Consider the following 22142-nt stretch of genomic DNA (forward strand, 5'->3'; position numbering starts at 1 on the left):
ATAAAAAATAACCTAATATTAAGTAAAAAATAAAAATAAAATTTGATTTTTAGTTTTCGAAATGAGACCAACAAAAAATTTGGATAAAAAAATACTCGTGCCGAAGAAAAAAACCTCGTTAATAATATCAAAAAATTCCAAACAATCGAAACGAGTAATTTCAAAAACAAAAAATAAATTTAATCCAAAAAAGCAGAAAATTGATGAAATAATAAAAAATTTAGAAAATAATGGACCAGCTGGATTATTTCATTTGAGTTTTGTGAGTAAAGCAATAAAAAGAAGTATTCGTGTGAGTAAATATAGAAAACCACCGCTCTACGTTATTTGGAATAATGAATCGACAAATTCATTTATCGATGTTGTTTATCATAAACGAGGACGTTGGACAGAAAAAGATGAAAATTCAAAATTACAAATCAATCCGTACAATAATAATTCTCTATTCAATGCAATCAGTGCAAAAATTGATGAAACACCGAGAAAAATTCGTCATTTAACAATAAATGAAATGAAGAATAATAGAAGTAGTGTTGAAAAACAAATAGAAATTTTCGACAAAATAAAACACGAAAATTCACGATCTTTACTTTATGGTAAAACTAAAACGACTAATGATAGTGTGAATGAAAGGGGAAAAAAATTTAGAACAAAAATATCTTCAAGTGGAGATCAAAAATTAGTGTAAATGATAGAAGTTTGTTTTTTTCTTTTGAGAAAACATATTCATTTTTAGGGATAATTGAAAATTTATTATGTCAGCAAAATTAATTGTGAATAAAAATTCAGTTCTTATAAAATGTTAAAAAAAGTAAATCCGTTGAGTTTCTCTTTTTATTTGCAGTACAGTCGACTCTCGATAAAGTCATTCTCAAGAGGCGTTGACATAATCACTAGTAACTTTTTTTCTACCATTTTTTCACACTAGTAATATTTTTAATAACTTTCTGTCCCTATTGTAATATTATTAGTAATTTATTGTCCCTGCAATCATATTTTATTAACTTTGTATTACTCTAGTTTTTGTTACTCTAATAATATTCTATTAACTTCCTAGTCACTTTAGTAATATTTTTACAAACTTTTTGTCTCTCTAGTAATAATTTTACTGACTTTTTGTCACTTTAGAAATATTTTTACTAACTTTTTGTCACTCTAGTAATATTTTTACTACCTTTTTGTCCCTCTAGTAATATTTTTAGTGACTTATTGTCCCTCCAGTAATATTTTACTAACTTTCTGGCACTCTAGTAATAATTTTACTGACTTTTTGTCACTCTAGAAATATTCTTAGTAACTTTTTGACACTCTAGTAATATTTATACTAACTTTTTGTACCTCTAATAATATTCTAACAAGTTTCTGTCACTCTAGTCATATTCTTATTAATTTTTAGTCACTCCAGCAATATTATACTAATTTTTTGACCTTCTACTAATATTCTGTCAAACTTTTTGTCACTCTAGAAATATTCTTAGTAACTTTTTGTCACTCTAGTAATATTTCTACTAACTTTTTGTACTTCTAGTAATATTTTATAACTTTTTGTCACTCTAGAAATATTCTTAGTAACTTTTTGACACTCAAGTAATATGTCTACAAACTTTCTGTACCTCCAATAATATTCTTACAAGTTTCTGTCACTCTTCTAATATTCATACAAGTTTCTGTCACTCTAGTAACATTTTTATTAACTTTCTGTCACTCTAGTAATATTCTTATTAATTTTTAGTCACTCTAGCAATATTACACTAATTTTTTAACTTTCTAGTCACTCTAGTAATATTCTCAGTAACTTAATGTCCCTCTAGTAATATTTTACTAACTTTCTGTCACTCTAGTAATATTTTCACTGACTTTTTGTCACTCTAGAATTATTCCTAGTAACTTTTTGACACTCTAGTAATATTTTAATAACTTTTTGGCGCTCTAGTAATATTCTTAGTAACCACTTGTCACTCTAGCAATATTTTTACTAACTTTTTGTTCCTCTAGTAATATTCTTAGTAACTTATTGTCCCTCCAGTATTATTTTATTAACTTTGTGCTACTCTAGTAATATTCTAACAAACTGTTTGTCTAGAATTAATCTTAGTAACTTCTTTACACTCTAGTAATATTTTAACTAACTTTTTGTCACTCTAGTAATATTTTTACTAACTTGTCCCTCTAGTAATATTCTTAGTAACTTTTTGTCACTCTAGTAATATTTCTAGTAGGTCTATCTATCTCTAGTAATATTTTAACTAATCTTTTGTCCCTCTAGTACTACGTTCATAATAATTAAATAAAATATTTAACAAATTAAATCAATATTTATTTATCAATAATAATTTTTCATAAAATTTAGAAAATTGATGAAAATTTTATAAACATTAGAACGGGCTCCGAATCAAGTGACGACGTGGCTGAAGGGAAAGGGTAAGAGAGCAGGTGTAGAAGGGGATCTGAAGAACTCCCTGGAGTCGCCGGATCTCTCGATCCTCTCTACGATCTGTTGATCAGTCCTAGTGCAACTGCCTTTTCGATTCGGTTCACTTTTATATATCACACATACGCTCAATGTATTAACTCAATTAATCAATGAATAATCTCTTTTTATTTTTTCCGCACCGTTAAACAAAAAAATTACTCTCAAAAAATAATCCCCCCTCTGCACCGATTTTTTTTTCAAAAATATAGTTTTTAAAATTTTTCTTGACCCAATTTACTCCCAGTGGGCACTGAAAAAAGGTGATTAAAAATGAAGTGTTGCATTCTTTTTGTAATGGATGAATTTTAATTTGCCGTATTAATTAATTATTGAGTGAAAAAATTTTGATTAGAAATTATTACAAAATTCGGTAACAAAAATCTTTACTCAGTGATAATATGTGAGAAAGTTCTGGTAATTTCAATGCGTGGATAAGAAAAGCAACAAGAGCAGAATTCAGTGGTGGTATTTCTATTTTCAGCAGTGTGATTTTGTGCAGAATATATATTAAAAATATACATAGAAAGTGATTTGAAATTCAGTGTTTGTGCCTTTTTGTGTTTTTCTATTTTCAACAAATGTTGTTTTTATTTTTGGATTACATTACCAAGGAGTATTTTTCCTGCATTCGAATATAAAGACCGGTAAGTGTTTGAGAATGCACAAACATGCACCCAAAATGGCGTAGTTCTTCAACTTGTTTCCTTGCGAATTTTTTTGGTGTTCCCATTTTTTTGAATATGCATTTTTAGAAAAATTAAATTTTTTCTCTAAATAAATTAAATTGTAATTTTTAATATTTTCTTTACTTTGAAGCAATAGAATAGAAGATTCTTCACTCAGAAAATAATTTTGATTCAACTTTTGGTTGAATCAAGTAAAATTTATTTGCGTCAATTACAGTTTGTTTGAATCGACAGAAATTTCGTTTGAATCAACTAAAATTTATTTTTAAAAATTAAAGTTCGATATTGAAACAATTAAAATTTATTTTAAACAACCAAAGTTTGTTATAGAATTGACTGAATCAAGTATAATGAGAAGTTACTTTAAAAAAGAATTGTTCCTCTCATTTTTTAAGTTTCCTCATAATTGTTTCTTTAAATTCGAACAACTTTTGCGGTTTCAACCAAAAAATAAGTTCGGCTTTACGACTTATTTTATTTTTAAACTCAGTTTCCAGAAACAAAGTTCGTTTTCAGCGTTTAAAGAAAGAGAAAAAGAGAAATATTTGCGAAATTACTTAATCATCATAAGAAGCAATATTAAATATGTGATTATTGTCCAATTATGTTTAACAAAGTAGAATACAGAAACAATATTTCTCATATGATTTCAAACGAGTTCATCCATTATTAATTCTCTATACTCTCGCGGCGTGCACATTCAATTTAAGTTAGTAATGAGCAATTGAGTAGCTAAGTAATTCCAATAATGCTAAAGCTGATGATAGTAGTTAATTATTGAATTATTTCTTTTTAAAGGCAATTTAAGAGTTTGCATGTTGGTATAATTTTAAAATTAAAGTGTTTATATGTAATTCGAGATTACTGTTAAATATATATGGCGAACCGTCTATTACACCATTCTATAGCAACTAATTATCTTATAAAGTGTAAATAAATATCTCTATATTATGTAATAGTAGTGCAATAGTAACACGATAAACATTCTAATTATGAAACAACTGGTAAATATATGAGAGAAGTTTACATCTTCTTTTTATTTTCACACCGTCGGAAAATTAATTTTTTTTCGTATTGAAATAAATTCAGATTTTAATATTCACTTTGGAAATTTATATAATTGTAAAATATTTTTGTTTTCTAAGGATTCTAAACTAATTCTCAATTTTCTTTGGTATTTTATTTATACTTCTACTAAATTTGTCACTCTAGTAATAATTTTACTGACTTTTTGTCACTCTAGAAATATTCTTAGTAACTTTTTGTCCCTCTAGTAATATTTTTACTAGCATTCTGCTTTAGTAGCATTTAAATAAACTTTTTGTCACTCTAGTAATATTTTTACTAACTCTCTGTCAACCTAGTAATATTCTCAGTAACTTATTGTACCTCTAGTAATATTTTATTAACTTTTTGTCACTCTAGTGATTATTTTACTGATTTTTTGTTACTCTAGTAGATTTTTAACTTGCATACTACCAACCTGGTAATTTAAAATAATTATTTTTTAACTCTAGTAAAATTTTTGGTAGCCATTTGACACACTAGTTACATTTTTACTGAGTGTGTCACTCTAGTAATTTTTTACTAGCTATTTTTAAAATTTTTAATAGCTGTTTGTTATTACTCTAGTAATATTTTTGTCAGCAACAGCTGATAAAAATATTACTAGAGTGACAAAACAATTGTAGAAGACATTAAATTCTAATAAACAAAATCTTCGTGCTTATATATGTTTGTTTCTCGAAGAATTTTTTGAAGAAACATTTAAAGTGAACTTTCCATGGAAACGCACTTGCAATTGAAAACATAGAAATTTACAGTTTCGAAATTAGTATGCACACTATGCTTGGCATGAAGAAAATGAAGGTACAACATTTGTGCTTAAAGCGTAAAGTGGATGCTGAATGCAGAGTACCATCTTGCACTCGAGCACACACTTCATGGAACTTGAGAAAGATCTATAAATGTGTATATATACAAAACCGGTGCACGTGCATGTGCCAATACAAAGTTATTCCCAGGAAAATATTTTAGTTTTACTCATTAAAAAAAAAAAATATATAGTGAGAAAGAGAGGGAGAAAAAAACTGCCATTCTTCGTTTCTCGGAATTTATAAAATGTATAAAAGAGGAAAAATTCATTTAGCATAATCTAATTAGTACTTCCATATAGGAATTTTTCAGGATCGTTAAAGTTTATTTATTTTTTTTTCTCACTATAGACCAGTATATTTGAAATTTACCGAGAAAATTGCGAATTGGATGAGAGAGTCTTGTGAAAATGAAAAATTGTTAATTTCTAAATAGAAGTTATTAAAACATGAATTTATTTTGAAATGAAGAATAGTCTTAATTTTCCTTTTGCGGTGTTAAAATAAAAAAGGGGTTAATAAAAATATTACTAGGGCGACAAACAGCAAGTAAAAATATTACTAGAATGATAAACTGATAGTAAAAATAATTCTAGATTGACAAATTGTAATATTTTTTTTTAGAAAAAATTCAATAAGTTCCTTTAGTAATATTTTATTAATTCTATGTTACTCTAGTAATATTCTTTTATTTTTCTGTCACTCTAGTAACATTTTTATTAACTTTCTGTCACTCTAGTAATATTTCATTAACTTTTTGTCTGTCTAATAATATTCTATTAAATTTCTGGTCTCTCTAGTAATTTTCTTAGTAACTTTTTGTTCCTCTAGTAATATTTTATTAACTTTCTATCACTTTAATGACATTCTGACAAAATTTTTGTCACCCTAGTAATATTCTTATAATTTTCTGTCCCTCTAGTAATATTTTATTAACTTTGTGTTACTCTAACAATATTCTGTCAAATTTAAAAAAAAAATTCTATCTAGTAACATTTTATTAACTTTCTGTCATTTCAGTAATATTCTTATATGTTATTATCACTCTAGTAATGTTCTGAGTAACTTTTTGTCTCTCTAGTATTATTTTTACTAACTTTTTGTTCCTCTAGTAATATTCTTAGTAACTTATTGTTCCTCTAGTAATATTTTTACTGAGTTTGTCACTTTATTCGTCCTTGTAATATTTTTACTAAAGCGCCAAATTTGCTACTATGATTTTTATCAATCTAATAATAATGTTACTATAGGATTTAGTTGCAATAGTGCAATTTTTTTGAACCGTAAAAAATCGATGAAAAAATAATGACGATTGTGATGGGAAAAATTTGAAAACTGGAAATAAATGTCAGTCTTTGAGACGAATAAGAAATAGAATCTGAACTTTGGATATTGCATTCAGAACTCGATTCTACGATAAGGCAATAAATCTCCAAAGTCTGTGGTCTCGCCTCGTGTCAATAACGAGAACTGAATACAGTTTCCGTCGAAACTCAGCAGGCGATCGACGTTGTGTAAGGTCGATCTGGTTCGATGAAGATTTAAAATCGCTTTTCAGAACGACGACGATTTACGAGTGTGAGAGAGAAAGAGAGTGGGAATCGGTAAGGCGTCGATTTCTTGTGTTTTGTCTTCTCAAACGCGCCAATAAAACTTTTATCGTTCACTATTGTTGCAAAATCCTTTTTCAACTACCATCATTCAATTTGTGATTTTATTGTCAATTTTCTTCTACAATAAAAGTTTCACTGATTCAATATGAATAGAATGTAAGGAAAAATAGAATTTAAAAAAAGGATTGAAAATAGAATTAAGAAATAGTTTGAAAAGACAATTTTTATTTTTTTCGAATAGCTCTGGACGTATCGTAATGATGCCGGAGGACAGAATGTCCTCATGTATTCGCGATGCGATCTCATTTGCTTCGCTGCGGCTACGTAAATTGCCAGATTGTAATCTGAACTTCCATATCCGTCTTTAGATATACCGTCCTTTGACTGTGACTCCACCATGACCTCTCTTCTATACATCTTTAGAGATTATTCAGGACCTAGGCCATAAAATTGAAAAGTCATCATTTTTTTTCTCCCCATCCAATCAAGTTATTTATTCCCCTCCACCAATCGCTTAAAAACCCCTTTCAAGGAATATAAAATTTTACATTGAATCCAATTTTATCTAAATATCCAACATTATAGAGGAAAATATATATCTGATACCAACTCCAATATTTGAAAACGAAAACTCGTTTCAGAATGCGATAATCTGATGCATTTCACATATGCGGAGAATTGTGTATAGAGAAGAAATTTATAATTTTCATTTTTCTTTCTCGAAGACAGAGAGAGAGAGCATTATCTTAATCACGCATAAATAGCACTCTTCACCAAAAGATATCAATCAACTCCTGATGTCTACTCACAGTGTTGTTCATTTACACCGCAATTTCTGAAGGAAATAGCAGTTAATAAAGTCGCTTCTGCTCCAGAAGAAGAAGAAGAAGAGGGATGCTGTATAGCCATCAGCGCATCTCTCATAGTGTAATCTTTGCGCGGCGTTTGTCCTAACTGGAGTCGAATAATTACAACGGCCATGCTTTATAAAAGATGGCAAGGGGGGTGGGGAATTTTAATTATGCACTGTCGTGACTCACCCATTTCTCGACAAGTTGTCTGATTACTTCTGACCTGTTGCTCCCTTTAAATTAGGCTCATCATAATGTAATTCGCTAAACTTGTCCGTTGTTCCACCAAATTAATTGAACGCTACTCATTAATCTAATAGGGTTTCTTTTTTTTGTAATTTTCTCATCCAGTTGAGGTTTGTCTATGCTAATTTTAGTGACATTTTTTTATCTCCGGTACCGGAGATAAAAAAATGTCACTAAAATTATAATCAGGTAATAAAAATATTACCGGTATTAAAAGCAATATCTGCGGTAAAATTCAATAAATGTTTTGTCACTCTAGGAATAATTTTACCAGCCGTTTGACACTCTAGTAATATTTTTACTAAGTGTGTAACTCTAGTAACTTTTTTACTAAATGTGTAACTCTAGTAACATTTTTACTAAGTGTGTAACTCTAGTAACATTTTTACTAAGTGTGTAACTCTAGTAACATTTTTATTAACCTACTGTCACTCTAGTAATTTTCTTATTAACCTCATATGACTATAATTATACTATTGCTAACCTTTTGTAACTCTAGTTATATTTTCATTATTATTTTGTCACTCTAGTAATATTTTTACAAGTATTTTCTCACTCTAATGATAATTTTACTGGTTTTTTGTTACACTAGTCATTTTTTTTATGTACTAGCACTCGTCCAATCTGGTAGAATTAAATAAATATTTTTTCACTTTAGTTATAATTTTACCAGTCACTGAACACTCTAGTAACTTTTTTACTGAGTATGTCACTCTAGTAATTTTTACTAGCATGGTACCAACCTAATAGAATTAAAGTAATATTCTGATTATATTTTCGTCCCTCTAGTAAGATTCTAATAATAAATTAATTTATATAATTGTAAACAAAAATAGTCTTTTGCTGCTCAAGATAAGAATATGACGAAGAAAAATTTCCCACTGTCCCTATTTTTTTTTTTTTTTTGAGTAACTCAATACGAACTGAGTTGCTCCTCGTTCACGCTTCTTAAGTTGAACTTAAGAGCGTTTACACATGCGTGACAAGATAATTGAAGGATTAGATGGATAGTTGTGGTTTTTCTATTACTGGTCTGAAATTATCCGCATGAGTAAGTATACGTCGAACGTTCACCTAATATGTCAAAAAATTTTAACTCCAGAAGAGAGCACGAGTTGTAACTATCAACGTAAATCACTGATCGACAAGTATTTCCTGCATAGTTAGCCGGTAGATGATATAATAAATAACTCATAAAACACTAGGCTTGTAACTTTTTTTCTTCTCCCCACCTTGATCATCAGCATTACTAGACACGAAAAGATGGAAACTAAACTTATAAATCACTGTCACCAAATATAGAATTAAAAAAGGAATCCTATTGTTATTCACAAACAGTTTTTATATTCGACAATAAATTACTTTCTTATATTCCTTTTTCAATAGATAAAAATTAATATGATATTTATGCAAAAAAATAATAGTCAAAGAGAAGAAATAATAAATAAGGAAATAAATTTTCCATCAAATTAAAATTTTTTTCCTTTCGCAAAAATTAATTGAGTAATATCGAAATAATAATAAACAGTTTTTATCGCGATTCAATAAATGTAAATAATAATCTTATAGCGTTGTTATTAAATTGTCATTAACGATATGTGTTGTAGAATTATGAATTCACTGCACAAACGGGTATTTTGACCCGAGGCATATAAGCATTTAGTATGGTTGTCAAGTGCACATTAAATTGTCATAGAGTGGGTAATAATTCAATCTGTTGTCGATTTTCAAGAATAATTTCTAACCCCAGCTTAAAGAGGCTGCTTTATATAAGGAAGTAATATTCTCGCTTTATAAGCGAATGTAATTTCCAATTAGAATTTTACTCAAAAAGTTCACAATTTTAATTATACGATAAAGTTCGCAACGTCATCAATATTTCTTTCAAATAGTCACCAACTTCTATAAAATAAAAATAATACCTGTATAAAGAATAAGAAATTTTTCCTTAACAGTTTTGTTGCTATCTACAATAATATTTTAATATTTAATAAAATTTAATATTATAATAATATTTTATATCTATCTGCTAGATAAAATACTAATACTAATACTAAAATACTATATAAAAATACTGATAATCTAATTTTAATACTAAAGTATTTTCTTTGCTTTCTGTTTCAGGTGAGTCAAACATGTTTCTTGTCTAGTCTACTTCGTAAGTAAATATATATTAAAATATATTTAATTATAATTATATTGTAAGTAAACATAATTATCGAAGAAATAATTTTAAAAAACCAGCATTTTGTCCCTCTTAGTAATTTTTTACTAGCATTCTACGAAACTGATAGAATTAAATTAATATTTTGTTACTCTAGTAATAATTTTACTAGCCGTTTGACACTCTAGTAACTTTTTTACTGAGTGTGTCACTCTAGTGATTTCTTTGCTAGCTATTTTTTAGTTTTTACTAGCAGTTTGTCACACTAGTAGTATTTAAATAAACATTTTGTCGCTCTAGTGATTATTTTATTGGTTTTTTATTACTCTACTAATTTTGTTACTAACATTCTAGAAACATGGTAATACTTTACTAACTTTTTGTCACTCCATAATTATTCCTAGTAACTTTTTGTCCCTCTAGTAATATTGTTACTAGCATTCTGCAAATTTGGTAACATTTAAATAAACTTTTTGTTACTCCAGGAATATTCTATTAACTTTTTGTCACTCTAGTAATATTTTTACTAACATTTTGTCCCTCTAGTAATAATCTTAGCAAATTCTTGTGCCTCTAGTAATATTTTATTATACCTACTTACTTACTTACTCTTGTTATATTCTATTAGCTTTCTTGTTACTCTAGTAATTTTCTATTAACTTTTTGTCACTCTAGTAATATTTTTACTAACTTTTTGTTCCCCTTATAATATTTTTACTAACTTTCTGACACTCTAGTAATATTTTTAAAGACTTTATGTCGCTTTAGAAATATTTTTAGTAATTTTTTGACACTCTAGTAACATTTTTACTGAGTGTGTCACTCTTGTAATATTCTATTAAGTTTCTGTCACTCTAGTAGTATTTTTACTAACTTTTTGTCTCTCTAGTAATATTCTTAGTAACTTATTGTCCCTCTAGTAATATTTTATTAACTTTGTGCCACTTTAGTAATATTCTGACGAACTTTTTGTCACTATAGTAATATTTTATTAACTTTGTGCCTCTCTAGTAATATTCCGACGAACTTTTTGTCACTCTAGTAATATTTTACTAACTTTTTGTTACCCTAGTAATATTCTTAGTAACTTATTGTCCCTCTAGTAATATTATATTAACTTTGTGATATTCTAGGAATATTGTGCTAAACTTTTTGTCACTCTAGTAATATTCTACTAAGTTTCTGTCACTCTGGTAATATTTAAATAGATATTTTTTTTCTCTAGTGATAATGTTAGTTCAGTAATTTTTTCCAAACGTTTGTCGCATTTAAATATTCTTCGTTTAAATATATATATATATACTCTATTTTAATACAGTCTTTATTTAATTATATTTATTCACGTAATTAAGGGCAAATTTCGCTTTTAAATTAACACGAGAAGAATTTTCGTTTTTTATTCTGAACATAATTTCTAAATCCGGTTTACGCCTTTCTACCCATCACTGACACTTAATCAGCACCTAATTTTTTTTACCCCGCTTTTTAAAAATCAGAAACAATAAATTAAGTAAAAATATTGTAATTTGTAGTAGAGAAATGTATATTTTCTCGCTTTAGTATCTTCGTCTTATAATTTTCATTAAGAGTCTAACATACTGGCATTAATGGTTTCTCATGAGCCAATTAATTCCTCCTCTTCTCCCACCTTTCTGAATGCAGAAAAGGGTCATACGGAGAGTCCATGTTGAGTCGTTGGGTTGTAAATTGTTGGCCGGATGTTACTAATACATTATATATTAATGTTTTAATACCCCGATCGCAAAGGCAAAAAGAGAACAAAACTTATCATTGTTCAGGAAATAAAATATTTTTTCCCCCCGATAATAAAATACCGAAATTAGTGCGGCGATATAAAGAGAACTTGAGACTGACAAAAAAAGACATCTCAGAGAGTAATTATGCATTCGATCTTCGAAACGACTCATGCGTAGTAGAGTGGATCGGATCAGAGGCTCGATCACCTTCGGATTTTCTTCTTCTTTTCCCCTCTTCATCATTACATCTCGTTCGAATAGAAAAACAAAATAAATAAAATGTCGGCCAATCCCACTGCCTTGAGGGGAATATTTATCCTGACTTCCGGAATTACAGAACTGTTCTTTTTTAATTTTTTAAATCTCTGAATTTAGCGTCCGTCAAAGAAGATTTTCTTTCTGCGAAAGCAAAAAATTTAATTTCTTTTAAACGAAACAATTCAAAATTTTTGAGAATGATGAAATGCACATTGCATTTTATTGATTTATTCATTCTCATTGGTGACAATTCTGTGTCCGTATAGAAATTGTTAATTACAAACGTTCGCGAGGATCGGGTTAAAGACTTTTAATTGGATCAGACTCGCAGACTGTGCGGTATAGAAACTTGGCGACCATTTCTTTCTAAGTGCCAATAACGGACAACTTTTTTTTGTAATTGTGCAGGTGTTACTTTAATTTATTCTCCTTGTGATTCAGTATTGTATATAAAAATCGAAAAATGTTATTTTACAACACAAAAAATTATTTGAAACAACGAAATTTTTTAGGGTAACTGAAAGCTTTTCCAAAAAGAGTTAACCATTAAAAAAAAGTCCTTCTTCTGCATGAATAAATTTCGTTGTTTCTAAATTTTTTCTGATCGCATAAAAAATTAGAATTGAAAATTTAAAAAAAATACAGTATAGGAAATATAAATTAGAAAATTATTATTATTCTGCTCGTAAAATTAGTCCAGTTAGGAAAATAGGTTTCGGTCTAGAGAACTTCCGACAGTTTTATGAGCTTTGACAACTCAATTACCTGAATGAATGGATTCGACACAGTTTCCGTTCACTAATTACACGATCCAATTTTGTCAAAAAGTGGATCATCGAACTTGGAAAGTTGTACCTTTATAAGTTTATACCTGAAGCAATTCGCCGAGTCACGTATAGTCTATGTCTATAAATCTCGACCTTTTTTCCATTCCTGATATTTTTTCCCCCCTGTTGAATATTTGTTTATCTTTCTCAAAAAAAATTGTTTCTTTTCTAAATACTAAAGAATCGATTGTAGCGGGATTTCGAGGGGAAGAAAAATTGAGAAGGAGGAGATAGACGAAGATAAATAGAATATATAAAATAAGAGAAATAGAGATGAGTTAGAAGAGTCTGGAAGAGTTGAGAATGGAGAGAGAGAAGTAACACGTTTAGCATTGCTGGATATCTTTTGAATACGTGTTTCATGTTTGCTTAGCACTTTTAGTTTGGAGAGGAAACAAGCGTAGGAAGACTGTCGACTTATTTTATGACCACGGAATAAATTATTGTCGATTTCATTCGAAATTCAACACATATAGTTATATACAATTGCAACGTGAGGATAATAGTTTATATATAAATGAAAAACGTGCGAAGATAAATGTAAATACGTTGTTGAACGTGATGCAAAACGTGAAAAGTTAAATTCACTTCATCTATTCAAATCAGGAAGCATTTCACAAATTTTAACATCTTTCTATAATGTGAAAGGTCTATTCAATGAATTATCACGTCACTAACAATTTTTCTCTCTCTCAGTAATAACCAATTTGAAAATTACGTTCAGAATGCAATAAATCAGCTGATTGAGTTGTCGGCCATTAGGGGCTTCACCTAAGTTGCAATATTTCAGCCGCAAGAGGCGCCTACTACGCTTTTTTTTAATCTACAGATGGCAATTAGTAATGCGGTCAAATTACACGCTACAAAAACTGTAACATTTTTTTGTGTTTTATTTCTGTCACTCGCACTTGTTGACAACAAAGATTTTGTTGAAATATTTAACAAATATTTAACAAATATTTAACAAAGCATTAATATTCAATTTTGATGATTCAAAACCAATTTTAACCATATTTGAAGGTAAATACTTAAAAACTGTTGTATTTTTCAAGAGAGTTTGTTTAAGAATATTTTGGGAGAGAATAAGAGAGAGGGAGAGTTACGAGAAGTCAAACAGGATTTTTTTTAACACTCGAGGTTAAATTCACTTCGTCATGTTTATAGTGCGAGACCACAAAGAGGATTTAAAGATGAAAAGGAAGAAAGAAGTAGGAAGATGTAGTAGTAGACACTCGGGCAGTTCAGTGAAACGTGTAATACATCGTTTCTTCAAAAAGAAATTATTCCTCTTTTTTTTATTATTATCCTTTGTGGTCTCCATTGGTTGTTCAATGCAACAAAAGAGTGATCCCAACCACTGTCTCTCATCTCTGGTAAACAGTTCATCATCACAAAATTTACCGGTATAAACGAAAATGTTTTACGATCGACAAAAAAATGCGGACATTGTATTAATTCTCTCTCACGATTTATTTCTATTATGATTTTTGCTAGTATTTTCTATTTTGTTAAACGAAAAATATTCCTTATCTAATAACAAAGAATAGTTAAAAATTGTTGACAAATTAAAAAGCGAAAAGAAAAAAAAATTGTGGACATTTGTCCCTTTCTTTTGAGACAGCTGAAGGTCGTCGAGTGTGGAGTTTTTTTAGCACACTTTTATTAAACGAGGAGTTGTGTAGTCCCAATATTTGCATCATCTGCTCGTTTTATGTGCGTCGATAGGTCTTATAAAGGAAACGCTTATGGTGGTTGATTACGAGCAATAACAATTACAGGAGCTTTGATATTCTATCATAAGCAGTTTTCCTTCATGTTTTACATTATAACAGGTCCTCTTTTCTTTTTTAATAAAATGCGTAATAAAAGCAGGACTAGTATTTCTATAAGCGTTCAATTGTGTCTGTCAGCGTACTCAAAAGTGACTTTTTTTTTATTCTATATTGGCAAAAAGGATATAAATCTTTTTTCTCAGTTCGTTATAAGCGATCGGACATTATAATCCTTAAGTTTTACACATCCGGTCTTCACTTCGCTGGGTAAGAAAAAGAAAACAACAAACTTGTTTAATGTATTTTTAACAATACCATTCTTTTTTTCTCGCTAATAATTTTAAATTTTACTCCGTTTCGACGCTAACTTCAGGAATATTAGATCAGGGTTGCGACAGGTCAGAAAAGTCAGGGATTTTTATGAAACTGGAAAAAATTGAATTTTTAAAATTTATGAAAAAACTCTGAAAAAGAAAATATATTTGTGGCAACCCTGTAGATCTCTGAAGTTGGCGTCAAGTGTCGACGATTTTGATGCTTTTAGTCTTGTGTTTGATTCAGATGGACCTTAGAGGATAATACGGAAAATCACAGAGACAAATGTAATATTAGTCATCCAAAGAAATGGTTTTAAAGGGGAAAATTGTGTTTTTCCATGATTGTAGCATCCTCTTTGATTGTGGTTTGTTTTTTCTTTTTCTTGTCTAGTAGTTCTGTCTCTTCACATGTTGATACCACCTTGATGCATCAGGATTTATTTGCTCCCAGAGGAAAAGAACTCGCTTGGCTTGTTGTTTGCAGGATATTTGCAAGAAATAGCGTTACGCCCAGATCGAAAGCAAGTTCAGTGACGGTCACTTATATGGATGGACACCTGTTTCCGATATTTATTATTATCGCATCTTCGAACATTAGATTCCTCACGATTTATTATTATCATCGTGGGGAAGGGCAAAATACTATATCAACACTATAATGGGATAACTGGAATTTTTTTTCTCCTTGAATTTCAATTTCCTTCTTCTCCTTCAATTATTCTTAGTTTTGAATTAAGCAACGAATTCAAGATAATAATTCGGTGTAAAATTCGATGAATTTTTTTTTGAAACGAAACGAAATGAATGAAATTGATAATAACCGTTTTTCATACATGTAGAAATATTTCCTTTTTTTATTTATGTTTTCTTTCTTGTCGTTAATGGATCAAGTCCTTGATGAAATTGCTGAGGATCACGTATGGAATCTCAGAATCTTGTGTTTTTCCTCGGATCATTTCTCATCCATGCGGCGTGTTTTACTTGCCGGTAGAAACATATGCGCGTATATGGTTAGAGCGTGAATAAGAGAGCAGGAACACGTAGGAAATGGCAACGTGGCCAATTATTGCCGAGGCGCTTCCAGCCAAAGTAACTCGTTCCCTTCTCTCCGATATCTTTTCTGGTCGTTGCAATACAGAGAAAGAAGGAGAGAGAGAATGATGAGGATGTAATTCTGAATTACCACCGTACAGAAACGAGTAGAATGTTTTTTTTTTAAAATCACTTTGAGTACTTGAACTTTAAATCCACCCCGCACGTATACCCATGAAACTGTGTGTTATGAAATGACTAGGTGATGTACACACGTAAAGTTAAAACCGTTCTCTTAATTACAGTTCTTTACTATATGATCGTAATTAGCATAATCATACACGTGACATTATTCTTGAATATTTATACATACTTGCGTGTTTGTATTTTTCTCCATTCCGAAAAGAAATTTTAATTTTTGATAAACTATATGAATTCTTGTAAAGTCTGCGAAAAATTTTTACATTCTGTTTTAAAGCAGTTTGTTAAAAATTCTCGAAAATAGAGAAAAAAATGGTAAAAGTACCCAAAATACGCAAAAACGTAGTTGACATTTTAGTTGACTGACGCTACCGCTCGTGGCGCCACAAGTCTCACGACTTGTGGCGCCACGAGCGGTAGCGTCAGTCAACTAAAATTCCCGCGCACGCGCAGAACCTCTCTCAAGGTTACTTGATCAGAAAATAGTTCGTTTTGAAAAGAAAACATGATGGTAATCAAAATTTGATTAAGAAAGAAATCGCAAAAAGTCCATTTGGTACAAGAAATCTCCTTAAAAGAGTGGAAATCAAAAATAAAAAAAAAGAAAGTTGTGACAGGCGCGTAATTAATTAGCCACTTAAGAAATTCATAGCCTTTCCTCAGCCCTTTTACTGAAATTTGCCGCCTTTTATACGCGAGGTATGTTATACGGTGTGTTATACGTGACATTCAATGGCGTAGGAATCAATTTTAACATTAAAATATTAGTATAAATATTATATTAAAATAAATGTAAATTCAGGGAAGAAGGAAAGGAAAAATTTTCAAGAGTATTTTCAAAGTGAAGAAGCACGACGACGAAAGAATTATATGATTAATTGCTTAATTAATTTTCAATTAAATAAATTTTTCTCAGTTATTATTTATTTTTCTCTTTCTCTGGATATTTAAACAAACTAATGCATTATACACTCACACGTGCAGGTGTTTTATCTTCGTGACAAGATGCAATTAATTTAATAACTGTTACATATGAAGGTCTTCTGTAGGATTCATGCTGGTTATTATAAGTAAAGAGGACAGGAAGCGTTGGACTTCATTGATTATTATTATATATACTTTAAAACCTGCTGCTCTATGCGGAGCGAAACATTAAAATGCGGAATTCCACTTTTCCTTCGCTTCAAGAAAAGAACTTTTCCTTTTTTCAAAAAGAAAAGCTGTTTTACTTCTGTTGGAAAGTTTCTTCATTGGCATTTTTTCACGTTCTTCTGATTTGAAAATACTTTAGCAAAAGGATTTTCAAAAAAAGGCTTTTCAAAAAAGACTTTTCAAAAAAGGCTTTTCAAGAAGAATCGTTATCAGTTAAATTTGTTTCCCTCGCGAAAGAATTGTATAATTTTATTTTTGGTAGGGTTTTCAAAGAGGCGGAGAGAGATTACATTCAATAAACGGCGCGGTGAAACATTAAAGTATACGCAATGTATGTAAAAATCGATTTGTAGATTTCTTTTTTCGCGCCAACTGTAATTTTACGAAGGGAAAGGGTTGAATTTCTTTAAGAAGCTAACGGCGCACTTTCTCGACTTCCTTCACGTCCTCAGAGCGAAAGGAGGAAGATTACAGTGCACCACTTACTCTCATTATTCGTAATTGGCCACAGGACTTTGATACCTATTCGCAAAATGGCCATTGTAAGAAGGGGGACTTCTTTTTTTTTCTTTAGAACTTTTATTCATGGAAATATGAGGCAATAATGGAAAAGAAAATTTAAAAAAGAAAAAATTCGGAATATTTCTTTCTGGTTTGTTAAAATCAAAAAAAAAAAAAAAATATGGCGTGTCATATTTTTATCATTTTGATTAGGCGCATTGAGAGTTTCGATAAACACGAGGGCAGGGCACTAGACCTACCCTAGTAGAAATTTGTCATAGTATCTTTAAGGGCACTGGACAGTTCCACTGGAAAATTTCGAGGCACTTTACAGTTAAACTGGCTAAAAACTATAAAGTGATGTCACGCTAATTTCTTCAAGTTATTGTCCAGTCAAATTTTACAGTTTCTGATCATCAGTCCTGTAGAAAAACTATACAAAATAATTCACTTGGAAATGTCAAAACTTTCTTTATATTGACGTTACGTATTAAACACGTACAAATTTGAAAATATAACGTTAAATTTTTTTGTCAACAAATTAAATAAATTAAAATTTTACGAAACTATATTTTTACTGTTGGTGTATCTATTGTTCCGTATAATAAATGATTTATAATAAATTATCTGTAAAATTATTTTTAAATAACTACATAATTAAAAAAAAATATAAAAATTACTGATTCTTGAACACATGTCATTTTTTTACATTAAACAACATTCACTTTTTCCTTTAATTAAGCACAACACTGAAATAAATATTATTATTTTATCACACTACAAACTTATAAGTAAACCCTAATATGAAGAATTAATTCAGTTCAAACGAAAAATATCTAGCGGTTTCGGGGAGCGAACTCGGGTCACACTGGGACGAAATACCTAAACGCACGCTTTACGCATCACGGCCGTTCTAGTCGATGGACGATTCCGGAAAAATAAGAACCATACTCTACCGGCAGGTAAAGCAGTTCCCTTTTTCATCTTTTCTAGCTCAACTGGCGAATTACTGGACAGCTACTGCATAACACTCTAAAGTTGAACTTATTGATTATTACTGTATAGAAGTTCTGTCTGTCCAGTTATTCTCATGGTACTGTCTAGGCGTTTCGTGAAATTATGTTTCAAAGTTTGTCGTGGCGTTAGCGCTACCGTCAGTCCAGCAACTGAACAGTGTTGTGTAGACATTTTCCATAAATACATCAGAGTATACACTGAAAGAAATAATTCGCGGGTGTAACTAGAATTATGTCTATTTTTTCCGTAAGGAATTAGTAATAAATTGTTACTGTCTACTGTCATTAATTATAGACAGTTCTGTTATTCAGATCGGAGAGCTATACATATGTCAACGTCAATTCATCAATGTAAAACATAACCTCACTTTATTGGACCAATTCTAACTTTTTGTATGTAACAGGTTTGTTAAATTAATATTTATACATATAATAAGAGTATATAATCTTGAAAAGAAATTGTCTTCTGAATTTAAAAAATTAGTTATTTTAATTAACTCAATTAATTGAAGCGAATTTTAAAAAAATTTTTTTTTTCTAAAGGAATTTTCATTAAAAATAAATTTTGATTGAAAAGAAATTTTTATTATTAAATCAAAATTTTAATATTAAATAATTTAAAAAATTTGTTATTTAGTTGTCAACAGTAAAATAAAAGAACAAAATTAAAATTATAAAAACTATAAACTGTAAAACCAAAAGATTTATTTTATAGAAAATATTTCGAAAATGTCAATACACAACTGTTTAGTTACTGAAACTGGCGGTAGCGCTAACGCCACGACAAACTTTGGAACATCATTTCTCGGAACGCCTCGACAGTGCCATGAAAATAACTGTACAGGACTTCTATGCAGTAATAATCAAGTTCAACTTTATATTTTCTTTAACAGTGTTATGCAGTAGCTGTCTAGTAATTCGCCAGTTAAGCTAGATTAAACTTCCATGACTAAAACTGTACAGTAACTTGAATAAATCTAGTCATGCCACGACAAATTTCTACTAGGGTAATGATTAGACGCTTCAGTGATAGATGATACAAAGAAGGAATATATCATACGAAGGACCGGAAGATAAATGTACGGTTCATTCGTGTGCATACCTCACGTCGAATTGCATTCTTAAATAGAAAAAAAGGCGCGTCTACCGTCCTTGAGAATTTCTGATGCTCTCACCAACCAATGATTATGTGCACAATAATAACAAAAAAGAAAATACCAATACGATATTAAAGCTTTCCTACTATTTTCCCCTGTGTCTTGATACAGATCACTATTTTTTAGAGGACAAAAAACCTAAAAATAAAGACACTATGTTTTCTCCAGTAAAAAATAGTGTCTATATCAAGACACTAATTTTACTCCCATGGCTAAAAAAGTTTGTTAGGGAAAATATATTTCCTTTCCTCTCAGCCTAGCTACAGATTTAATTAAAACGATGATGATTTATGAAGATTATTATAATAGATGGAGATTGAGAGGGAAAAAAGAAAGAAAGATCGAGAGGGATCTGAATCGATTGATCGATCAATAGCGGCTTAGTCATTAGAAAGACATTAGTGAATGATGTTTAGTGTGTATGTATTTGTACCCGGAAATTGATACTCAATAGGCGATACCAGTTTCTAAACTAGAGATACCTATGTCAATAACCATATAATGTTGAAAGTATGAGCATATATTATTTTCTATGCAAAGGAAAATTACGCAATGCATCATAATCGTATGGAAAAATAAATATTTTTTCACTCCATTTAGATTATGTTATAAAACAAAAATTGTAATACTAGGTTTGAAAATGTATATAATGGTTCAGAAACTTGTTTTTGAAAATAATTACTAGACGTTACAGATTGTAATTTTGAAATTTTAACCAGGAGCAATCTCCGAATGATTTATTTTCGGATGTACTGAACATCGAAAAAAGCAGTACTAAGGTTCTGGCTTTTTTGGATTTATTTTTGAGTGGTTTAATAATTACCATTAGCAGAACAACCAGTAGGAATTAGGTACAACCTAATATCGCTTAGAAGTATTGAAGATTAATTTTGAATTTTATATACATGATGGTAAACTAATGGTAGCATTTGTTTTAAGAAGTATGTACCAAACATTAGTACTGCCTTTTTTCAATTCAAAACAACAATTACTATGAGAAATCATGATCTAGTAGCACTAGTAGATACTACCATACACAAAAAATACTATCATAAAGCTACCATTATTATAATATTCGAAATTTTAGTGTTTGTTGTGCAGCTTATTTTTGGAACAACCGAACAACCGTTCTACCTTTTTGGAATTTATTCAAGTAATAAAATTTATTATTTATTTATTTCCCCTGAAATATTTGACTATTAGGATAGAATTCGCTACCAAATGGTCGATCACGTAGATGCGTGAACGTGGTTGTAATATTCCCGACGAGCACGTATTACGACTTATATACAAAACCAATCAAGATATATTGTAGTTCTGGAGGTCAGCTTTATACATGTTGGCTGCTCGTTTTCTCAGCTAAAGGAGATTTACCTACATGTACAAGATAGGTTATATATACGTAATAGGTGCTTCCGAGAGCGTAGGATGCTTACGATGTTAAATACCAACATTTATATCGGAAGTGTACATTCAAGTGCTTATCCAAAGTTTACAGTTTTCACAACTTTAATAATGGTCCGAATGTTCAGAATGTTCATAACGATCACAATTTTCACAACATTTACCATTTTCACATTTACCATTTTCACAACATTTACAATTTTCCCAACATTCACAAATACCACAAATGGCACCAATATCATCAACGAAAGTTGTCTATAAAAGCAAATGCATTAAAAGGGCGTGTCAAGTAATTAAAACATTTCACTTATAACACTGCTGGTATATTGCTGCTATCTTAATAGTTGTACCATTAAGTTTTCACGTATATTCTGATAAATTGGCAAAGTGCCATTTTATCGCGTTATCATCATCGGCGAACGTTCCTAAAGGATGTTATTTCTCGAGTTAATGTCAATTTAAGAGCTATACCAGAAAAATATATTACTTTATCTAATCCGATATTTTTCTATTTCACTCCCTTTTTTTCCTTTTCTAGAGTTAATAAGGAAAATTAATTTTCGAATTAAAATGATTGAATTTTTAAATTACTCTTCTGTTCTGCCAAGCCATCATACAAACAGAACAAGTAGAAAAATTTTGGCTATAAAATTTATTGGAATGTGAAAACTTGTTTTAAACCAGAATTTAAAAATGAAAATCGATGGAATTGGTAACCAGGAGCTAATAATAAATATCCAGCAATTATTCATTTATTTTCCACTGGTGCCTTTATCCCACTTTAGTGAAAAAAGTGCCCCTCTCTCGTTTTACCGCTTATACATAAAGGTTTCTAAGAATA

The 22142-nt window shown here is 29.9% G+C and overlaps 1 protein-coding gene across 4 annotated transcripts in view; it reads left to right on the forward strand.

Moving 5' to 3' along the window:
- Positions 1-22142, forward strand: part of LOC122502045 (ankyrin repeat domain-containing protein 6) — a 208774-nt gene that overhangs the window by 92903 nt on the left and 93729 nt on the right. Inside the window, exon 1 of one of the 4 annotated variants that reach the window (XM_043611915.1) lies at positions 2464-3117. The exons of 2 other annotated variants lie outside the window; for them this stretch is intronic. The gene's annotated coding sequence lies outside the window, so the exon portion shown is untranslated. Of the gene's footprint in view, positions 1-2463; positions 3118-22142 lie in introns of those variants that run through there. One more of the 4 variants, XM_043611912.1, reaches the window with a different exon arrangement.

The sequence above is a fragment of the Leptopilina heterotoma genome, unplaced genomic scaffold (assembly GCF_015476425.1).
Source record: "Leptopilina heterotoma isolate Lh14 unplaced genomic scaffold, ASM1547642v1 Lhet_22, whole genome shotgun sequence".
NCBI classification, from domain to species: Eukaryota; Metazoa; Arthropoda; class Insecta; order Hymenoptera; family Figitidae; genus Leptopilina; species Leptopilina heterotoma.